The 10,116-nt window shown below is 41.9% G+C and overlaps 3 pseudogenes; 2 read left to right on the forward strand and 1 right to left on the reverse strand.

The window, feature by feature from the left end:
• Positions 1 to 5,755, forward strand: part of LOC110306567 (mRNA export factor GLE1-like) — a 112,883-nt pseudogene extending 107,128 nt beyond the window's left edge.
• On the forward strand, positions 3,581 to 3,802 carry LOC110307496 (ubiquitin-like protein 5 pseudogene; annotated as a pseudogene).
• A 2,884-nt stretch (positions 5,756 to 8,639) lies between the features above and the next one.
• LOC147001299 (histone H3.3C-like) lies at positions 8,640 to 9,050 on the reverse strand (annotated as a pseudogene).
• Between the last annotated feature and the right edge of the window lie 1,066 nt (positions 9,051 to 10,116).

The raw sequence follows: 10,116 nt of genomic DNA on the forward strand, positions 1-10,116 counted from the left end.
AAAGGTGTAAACCACAACTGCCAGGATAAGAATTGTCTAACTTGAGCCCCATGTGGCACCACATGCCTTTGATCCTAACACTTGAGAGTCAGACACAAGTCTGATCAGGGCCAGCCTGGTCTATAGAGAGAGTTCCAGGGCAGCCAGGGCTACACCAAAAAACCCCAACTCAGAAATTAAGAATTATCTTTCTAATTTGTCTCAATCCTTCTTGGGCTCGAAATCTTCTGCAGAATTAAATCTAAGTTCCTTGGTCTTAATTTCTAGCATTTTCTCTATTTGCCCTACCCCCACACTGAATTTTAAATAATTCATTCCTGAAGCAAAGTTTAAGTAGAGGAATGTTAACAGAAATATTAACTGTAAGCATGGAAGGTGGCTTAATGGGGGATCAGCCAGTCTTTCATCCTATTCAATTCTTTTAGGCAGTACTAGGTTTAGTACCCTTAAAGTGGAGTTGGATAATAGTATTAGCTTCCCAAATTAAGGCTTTATTTTGCATTATCTCTACTGATATTGAGGGTACCTAATGTCTTTTTCCAGTCCTATACCCTTCTTACAGCTTCCCATACTGGCATGGGGTCAAGGCTATGCTAAGTTCCTTTCGCCACGCACAGGAACATTCCTGAGTAAAAATTTCTCAGAAGAAAACCACAAAATGTACTGACTGATAGTCACCTGACCCTCTGGAATGTCCCAGGTAGATTTCAAGTGAGTGTTATTCTTGGTATCCAATAGATTTAAATTCAACATGCTTAGCCAATAAGAACTGTATTTTTGCTTATGTAACCTGTGCTACTGAAATGTTTAAAAAAGATTTATTCATTACATGTAAGTACACTGTAGCTGCCTTCAGATGCATCAGAGTAGGGTGACAGATCTCTTTACAGATGCTTTGAGCTACCATTTGGTTGCTGGAATTTGAACTCGGGACCTTCAGAAGAGCAGTCAGTGCTCATAGCCACTGATCCATCTCTCTTGAGCCCAAACCTCTTGTTTTGCATTGATCTGTGTTTCACTCGGGGGTGTCTTTAATTACCACAGACCGAGGATTGTGGTCTTACAATATGGTAAACTCAGAGACCCTGTCTCCTGTAAAAATCTACAGATGCGATTAATTTACTATGTTAAGGGAGTTGTTGATGACTCAGCTAACCTACTTTCTCTCCCAAGCCCTTAATATACAGTCAGCTCTTCTATCCAGCACCATCACTATCTTTCAGTCCTACATGCCATGTTTTTGGTCTATGTCTTTTTGATTTCTTTTTAATGAATGATTTGAATTCATTATTTTAACATTGTCCTCTGTAGCCTCTTTTTTCTCTCATTACCATAGAAAACTAGAATGCAGTAAAAGGGTTCATTTGTTTGTTTGGTGTGGTGATTGAATTATGATTGGAGCAGGGTGTGGTACTATCTGGAAGTGTGGCCTTGTTGGATTACAATTGCATCACTGTGGAGGCAGTGCTTTGGGGAAATGTATATGTACTCAAACTCTGCCAAGGGTGAGACACAGTAGTCTCACCCTGCTGCCTTCAACTTTCGAGGGCGAGGCAAGTGGTTATCTGATCTGATCTAGGAAAACCTAGTCTGTAGAAAGAGGTCCAGGGCAGCCTTGAGTATACAGAAGAGCCCTATCTCAGAAAATAATATTTCTTACTTGTGTCTTAGTCCTCCTTCAAAGAAGATGGTACTCACCAGGTAGGTTGTTGATTCAGGTTCTAGTTATGGAATGGTCTGGGAGTACATATAGTTTCCATTTTTCTACCAGGATTGTTCAAGTCGGAAGCAGAGATAATCTGGCCGCAACCATGGGTAGAACCTCTTCTGGGCTTCCTTGGCAACTAGGATGCTCAGAAGCTGGGTTCTTTAATGAGGTGCCTTGCCTGTCTACTTACCTCCCTCCTCACTTCTATGCCAGAAAGGAAGTCTCTCTTTCTTTTGATTGTGTGTGGGATTTCACTAGCTGCCTTTAAATCTCTTGGGGGGTTGTAACCTGGAATTGTAAGTCCATTAGGCTCCTCCTCCTGTAAATTCTGTTTTATCAGAATATTTTAACAGCTCGGAAATGAAACTAGAACCAACAGGTAATGATTACTAGTGTGGTACTTGCCTTGATACAGAAAAATAAGAGTGAGTTGTGCTGACTATGTGTTAGAGGTAGCAAGTATTCGAGTCTACTTAAAGCACTATGATATAGATTAGTAGGACTATGAGGGGAATGGTAGAATTTGAAATGGATGCACACAAGAAGAACATCAGGAGTGCAGTGTATATTGTATGTGGTAATCATAGCAATGTGGAAAAGTGAAGTCTCAAAATGTCCAGGCACGGCAAATACAACACTTTCATTTCTATGATTTTCAATGTTATTCATAAAAACTAGCAAATATGGGCTGGACCGAGATCAGTACCACAGTCTCCCAAGCCCTTAATATCCTAAGAATATTTGGATCATGGGAATTAGGAATTGTTGTCCTGCCTTGTATGTCTGTCTGTCTGTCTGTCTCTCTCTCTCTCTTTAGAGGAGGTTAGGGGGTGGGTGGTAGGGAAGTAGGGGAGTACTATTTTTTTTTTGTTATTAGAAAGATGGACAAGTAGGACGAAAGTGGTTTCCTCTTTTAATTGTGGGCTTTCTCTAGCTGCCCTGACATCCCTTGGTGGCTTGTTACCTTAAATTGTAAGCCAAATAAGTCCCTACTCCTTTAAATCTTTTTTTTTTTTTTTTTTTGGTTCGAGTATTTTAACTGCAGCAATGGAAGTGTAACTAGAACCAACAGATGACGCTTACTTGTGTGGTACTGGTCTTGGTACAGAAAAATTAGTGAGTTATGCTGACTAATGGTTCCAGGTAACAAACATTCAAGACTTCTTCAGACACTATGATATAGATTAGTAGGACCATAAGGGGAAAGGATGAACTTGAAATGAATGCACACTAGGAAAACACCAGGGTGTTGTGTGTATTGTGTGCTTATTGTAGCAATGGGGGAAAGTGGACTCAAAATGGCCAGGCTTGGGGACTATAATGCATTCAGTTAGCTTTCATTTATATGTTTTAAAATATCCTTTATAAAACTAGCAACTATGGCCTGGAGAAATAGCTCAGTAGTTCAGATTATTGGCTGCTTTTGCAGAGGAACTTGTTTCTTTCCCAGCCCCCACATGGCAGCTCCCAACCATCGGTGACTACAATTTAGGAATCTGACACCCTCTTCCAGTCTCTGAAGGCAGCAGGCATGTATGTGGTACACAGACATACATCCAGACAAAGCACTCATACACATAAAGATGAAATGAGCCTACTTTTATTTAAAACTGTAAACAAAGAATGAAAGTATTTGTTTGATGTTTATTTGTTTTTGTCTCATTTTGCTTTGCCTTTTAGGTTCATGAACTGTCCTAGCAAATGAATCTACCCTAAAGAGGGGAGGAAGGTGATCCTTCCCAGTGGCTGCACCTCTATAAGAGGGTTTAAATGTCCCACAGTCTTTACATATTAAAAGTTCAATTGGGGTTCGGCATTTGACCTGCAAGTTGTTCCATCCATAAGTTCGAGGACATCGGAGCTCCAGCCACAATGATTGAGGTGGTTTGCAACGACCGTCTAGGAAAGAAAGTCTGAGTGAAGTGCAACACCAATGATACCATTGGTGACTTGAAGAAACTGATCGCGGCTCAAACTGGCACCTGCTGGAATAAGATCATTCTTAAAAAGTGGTACACGATTTATAAGGACCACGTGTCTCTGGGAGACTATGAAATCCATGATGGGATGAACCTGGAGCTTTATTACCAGTAGAGCAGAATTCTTCCTCTTCCTTGTCCCACTCTACCCTGCCTTCCTATCCCACCTTCATTTGACACTGGTATAGATGGTCATTTTTAATAGTTCACATGAATAAAAACTTTGATGCTGTCAAAAAAGTTCCATCCCTTTAAAATATCCAATATCTTTTAAAATTCAGAGTCTCTTAACTGTGGGTTCCACTAAAATGCCTTCTTACTTCAAGAGGGAAACATACCAGGGCACAGTCACAATCAATAGAAAAATCAAACTCCAACCATCCAATGACTTCGATTCACTCAGGATCTTGTAGGCTCCTCCAAGAGCTTGGGTCACCTCTCCAGCTCTGCCCTTTGTAGCTTTGCCCTTTGATACCTCCAGTCAGCACAAAGACCTGCTTAATGTGGACCTGGCTACCTTGCAGACCCAGAGTAACTAGCTGTGTGGCCTCATCTCAAGAATCATTCACAACTTCTAGGCTCTAGCTGCCTGTCCTCCACTGCTGCTGCTGTTCTTGGTGTTCATCTCATGTACAAACACAGGAGATGTGGAAGAGTCCAACATGTTTATCAAAGGGGAAGAACTCTAAGTGTTCTACAATACCTTACAATACCACTGCATATATGGCTGGCTTCTGATGAAAGACTTCACATGGGTCATATCTTGACAAACGGGATGAAGCACTTTCCATTGCTGATCAGAAGGTTGGTCTTTTACAGTTTGCTGAATGTTCTTGCATCTGTGTGTCCACATCAATTTACCTCAGGCCCAGAGGGACACTGACATGTGCATGTATGGTGATGGCAGAATGGTCTAGCAGCTAAAGAGGTGTGAGGATATGAAGCCGTTGAAGCTGCATAAGGAGTTCCAGGGCTTAGAGGAAGTGATGGAGAAGAATACCAGAGAAGCTCTGGGCCATCAGATTGTGAAAGCTGAGCATGGGGTGAGGGCCCAGATTCTCAGCCTAAAGCTAGGAGAGGCAGAGCAGCAGGGAGTGAAGCAGGAAGAGCATGAGCAAATTCAGAAGGAGGAAGGCCAGGTCCATCTGCACAGCCTCTACCCCCTGCAAGAGGAGGCTCCACAGTTCACCAGCAGGTGGATACCTCCAGTCAGCACAAAGACCTGCTGAATGTGGACCTGGCTACCTTGCAGACCCAGAGTAACTAGCTGTGTGGCCTCGTCTCAAGAATCATTAGCAACACCTTAGAGAGTTGCTATCCCCAGCAGAGAACCAAGCTGAGGATGGGCTGGCCCTGTAGGAATCCTGTTGATCTCCTGTAGGATCTCCTGTAGAATTTGGAGGAGGAGATCACCAGAATCTCTGAAATGGAGGAGGAGAAGGAGGTGGTTGTGGAAGAGGAGGAGGAGGAGGAGAAGGAGGAGGAAGAGAAGGAGGAGCAAGAGGAGGAGGCAGCCCAGGAATTACAGGTGCAGCATGGGACAGGGGCTCCGGGCCAGACCTCTGTACCCAGTCCAAGCCCAGCAGAGAAGACCTACAGGGGAAGGTTCAAGATTATAAGATGAAGTTGTATCAACAACTTTAGGATGTTTCTGCCAAATGTTTGTTGGTCTTTGCCGACTTGAATATCAGTAAGAAATATCAGACCAAAAGGATAAAGATGGACTTGCAGAAGCATCCACCATCCCAGTGAGCCATATCTCCAGCATCACAGGTTCAAGGTAATGGAGGTCTTTGACAAGATCCATTGCCTGCTCACTGGAAAGCCTGTCCAATCATGTGGGCATTCTGTGTCTGTCACCCTTAGCTCTAAGGAATTTGATTTTGTCCATTACAAACTGGCAGAGAAATTTGTGAAACAAGGAGAGGAGGAAGTGGGCTCTCACCATGAAGCAGTATTCTCCATTGCAGTGGTGGCATCTGGTATCTGGATGTTCCACCCTTGGTACACCCACTCCAGTAGTGACTTGCATGACAGTCCTAGAAACCTGGACACAGTCCCGAGGTGAAAAATTCATGGAAACATAGTTTTCTGGAACCATGGCATCCCGAATAACGAATGCTCTAAACTTGTCCTTCGGAATGGATCTGTGTGCTCTCTTTCAGGATTGTTATATTATAGGTGTCTCCAAGCAATGACTTGCCAAGTACCAAAGCAAAATCAAACTTTGCTTCCTGGCATTCACCAATGCCCTAGGTAGTCCTTGAGCTGACCCTGGGCTTGGAATTCAGTAAGAATATTACCTATTCAGTAACATTCAAAATTGCCTCTAGTATTTTAAGAGAGATAGTGAGAGGAATCAGGCCTCACTATCTACTACATAGAGTTAGAAATCTCAGGGCAAGCTTAGCAATATAAGTTTAGAGTCTTATTGTAGTATGTATGCCAGCCTACATTACTTATTAGTAGAAAGTCTCCCCACACAATCACTTAGAATAAAAGCTGAATCACTATCATATACATGAATTTACAATGGTTTAGGAATTAGTAGTAGGCTGTGGTTTGAGGAGGAACTAGAGTATTGCATTATTCATGAGAAGGTTAGCTAGAGTGGAATTCCCTAATTAGAACTATGGCTTGGGCATGAAAGCCCTTGGCCTGGGAGAGTAAAGATCTCACACCTGGCTTCTAAGAATATAGCTGACCTTAGATAGAGCTGACTTTGTCTCAGTTGTTCTATTGCCCAGTTCCTGACAGCCTTTATGTTTGCATTCCCCTGTTTTGTGTAAGAGTCATTAAGCATCCGGTAACCTCATTGTACCTTGCCAATGTGTCACCTAACTTCCCTATTTTCTTCTGTATTAAAATTTGATGCTTGATTTGACAAATTACATTCAGATACACACTCTTTCTGTGTCTGATTGAGTGTCACAGTCGTTAAAGACTCTTACTGCCAAACTTGACTACCTTGAGTACTGTCTCAGAGAAATGGAATCTCTCAGGTTATTCTCTGACATTCACACAGCTGTTGTTGTTTTATACAAACACACAAACATGTTACCCATACACTCATGTACTAAATGTAACAAAATGTAATTTACAATTTTATTATATATATATATATATGAAGGTGTTTTGTCTTCCAGTACATCTGTAACAACATGTATCCCTGGTACCAAGGAGGTGAGAAGAGGGCATTGGACCCACTGGGAAGTAGAGTAGCAGATATTTGAGACACCATGTGTGTGTCAGGAATTAGTGCTCTTAAGTGGTCTCTTCAACCTAATGAAATTTTTTTTTTTTTTTTTTTGGTTTTTCGAGACAGGGTTTCTCTTTATAGCTCTGGCTGTCCTGGAGCTCACGGAAATTTATTTTTAAATGACTTACCACAGGCAATGATTTCGTTTAGTTATTCGGGGTGTGGGTTTGGTTCTATTTTGTTGGATTTTCATTTGTTTCCCTATGTTATCTGGTTCTGGAACATAGCAAGTTACCTAAGTTGTCTATGTTTCAGCCCCCCTACCCCCAAAATTTGCAGAAAAATACAAACAAACAAACATCAGAAGATAACTTCTTTCTATCTCATCTTTAAACCCTGGAAACGTGAAGTTATTAGGAAGTTGAAGTGAGATGATAAGGGCTGAGAAGTTTGTTACTTACTTCATATAGTACTTATTGCTCATGCAGGAAGTCATCTGTCAAAGTCATCTCATAATGAGGGACACAAATACACATATAAAACCTTTGCTGTCATGGAGCAGAAACAAGAAACAACCAGAAAGTGGTATTCATGAAAAGGAACTCTCTATGACACCCAAAACACAATTCCAGTCATTCCTCCCTATCAGGTAGAAATGAGAAACAACTAAAAGTGGTGCACACGCACAAGAAAAGAACCAGATTGGTGGCCATCACTCGGCTCCCCTGGGACCACACGCACCTCAGAAAAGGACTCAGGATATCTCCTGGCCCCAATGTAGCCATGGATACCTCTAACTGCAATTGGCCACAGATACAAAATCAAGGCCTTGTTCCTACACAGGTGGATGCCTCAACTTCCTGAGTCATGCCCACTTAAACTGAAACTCAGAATGTCTCTTGGCAAAATTCTCACCATAGATGGAGCAACCAAAGTATTCCATGACAAAACCAAATTCACACACTATCTTTCCAGGAATCCAGCCCTTCAAAGGATAATAAAGGGAAAACTCCAACACAAGGAGGGAAATTACTCCCTAGAAAAAAGCAAGAAAGTAACCCTTCAACAAACCTAAAAGAAGATAGCCACAAGAACAGAATCCCATTTCTAACAACAAAAACAACAGGAACCAACAATTACTTTTTCTTAATATCTCTGAATATTAATGGACTCAATTCTCCAATAAAAGACATAGACTAAGAGACTGACTACATAAACAGGACCCAACATTTTGCTGCATACAGGTAACCCCCTTCAGGGAAAAAGACAGACACTACTTCAGAGTAAAAGGCTGGAAAACAACTTTCCAAGCAAATGGTCTGAAAAAACAAGCTGGAGTAGCCATTCTTCTTTTTTTTTTTTTTTTTTTTGCCGTCAATAAGAAATTTACTTATTTTTAAAAAATCCAAATGCTGGCATTGTCCAGAAAATTTTAACAGGTTTATTTATAATTGTTATAAAGTTGAACTGTTGAAATGTGTTCACTGAAACATTTTGCTTGCATTAATGCTTTACATCTTGCATTTATATTAAAAATTCACACACAAATGAACCTGGAGAAACTGCCAATACCTGATTCTGTCCCCTCTGTTTCCACTCGCAATCATATACTTAGGTACCTTTGACCCCATGGAAAAAATATCTAACATTCAGAACTAATGATAACAGGAAGGAGAGGAAAAAAAGTTTTTTTTTTTTTTTTTTGTTTTTTGTTTTTTTTTGAGAATGAAATGTTTCCCCTCATAGTGGACTCTTAAGCACATTCTCCCTGTATGTGGCATGCTAGCTGGATATCTTTTGGCATAATTGTTACACGTTTGGCATGGATAGCACAGAGATTGGTATCTTCAAAAAGGCCAACCAGATAGGCCTCACTTGCCTCCTGCAAAGCACCAATAACTGCACTCTGGAAGCGCAGATCTGTTTTGAAGTCCTAAGCAATTTCTCGCACCAGATGCTGAAAGGGGAGCTTGCAGATCAGAAGTTCAGTGGATTTCTGATAGCATCTGATTTCACGGAGTGCCACAGTACCAGGCCTGTAATGATGAGGTTTCTTCACCCCTCCAGTAGAGGGCGCACTCTTGCGAGTGGCTTTTGTAGCCAGTTGTTTCCTGGGTGCTTTAACACTGGTGTATTTGCGGACAGTCTGCTTTGTATGAGCCATGGTATGGACACCTCCTTACTTACCCCCCTTCTCCTTTGGCTGGAGTTCGGCAAGTGAGAGGCGGCAATGGCATTGGAGAGTGTTGGTGGCACAGCGAATGCTGCGAACTCCTGGAGTAGCCATTCTAATATCGAATAAAATTGATTTCCAACCCAAAGTTATCAAAATGACAAGGAGGGGCACTTCATACTCATCAAAGGTCAAATCTTCCAAGAGGAACTCTCAATTCTGAATATCTGTGCTCCAAATGCAAGGGCATACACATTCATTAAAGAAACATTAGTAAAGCTCAAAGCACACATTGCAAAGACCAAAGAGTGAATACTTTGTTCCTTGTTAGAATGAGAAACAAAATACCCATGGAAGGAGTTACAGAGACAAAGTTTGGAGCTGAGTCTGAAGAAAGGACCATCAAGAGACTGCCCCACCCGGGGATCCATCCCATAAACAACCACCAAACCCAGACACTATTGCATATGCCGGCAAGATTTTGCTGACAGGACCCTGATATAGCTGTCACCTGAGAGGCTCTGCCAATGCCTGACAAATATAGAAGTGGATGCTCACTGTCATCTATTGGAAGGAACACAGGGCCCCCAATGAAGGAGCTAGAGAAAGTATCCAAGGAGCTAAAGGTGTCTGCAACCCTATAGGAGGATCAACAATATGAATTAACCAGTACCCCCCAGACCTTGTGTCTCTAGTTGCATATGTAGCAGAGGATGGCCTAGTCGGCCATCAATGGAAGGAGAAGCCCTTGGCCTTGCGAAGATTATATGCCCCAGTACAGGGAAATGCCAGGGCCAAGAATTGGGAGTGGGTGGGCTGGGGGGCATGGCGTGGGGAGAGTATAGGGGACTTTTGGGATAGCATTTGAAAGGTAAATGAAGAAAATATTTAATAATAATAAAAAGAGTTGTCCTGGTCATAGTGTCTCTTTACAGCAATAGAATCCATAGCTAAGACAGACTGTAAAGGAGTGGCCTCAGATATCAGAAGGCTGCCTTCTGAACCACAAACTACTAGGTAGTTGTCTTAGTTAGGGTTTTACTGCTGTGAACAGACA

This window comes from Mus caroli, unplaced genomic scaffold (genome assembly GCF_978045245.1).
Source record: "Mus caroli unplaced genomic scaffold, Mus_caroli_1 scaffold_14, whole genome shotgun sequence".
Taxonomy (NCBI): domain Eukaryota; kingdom Metazoa; phylum Chordata; class Mammalia; order Rodentia; family Muridae; genus Mus; species Mus caroli.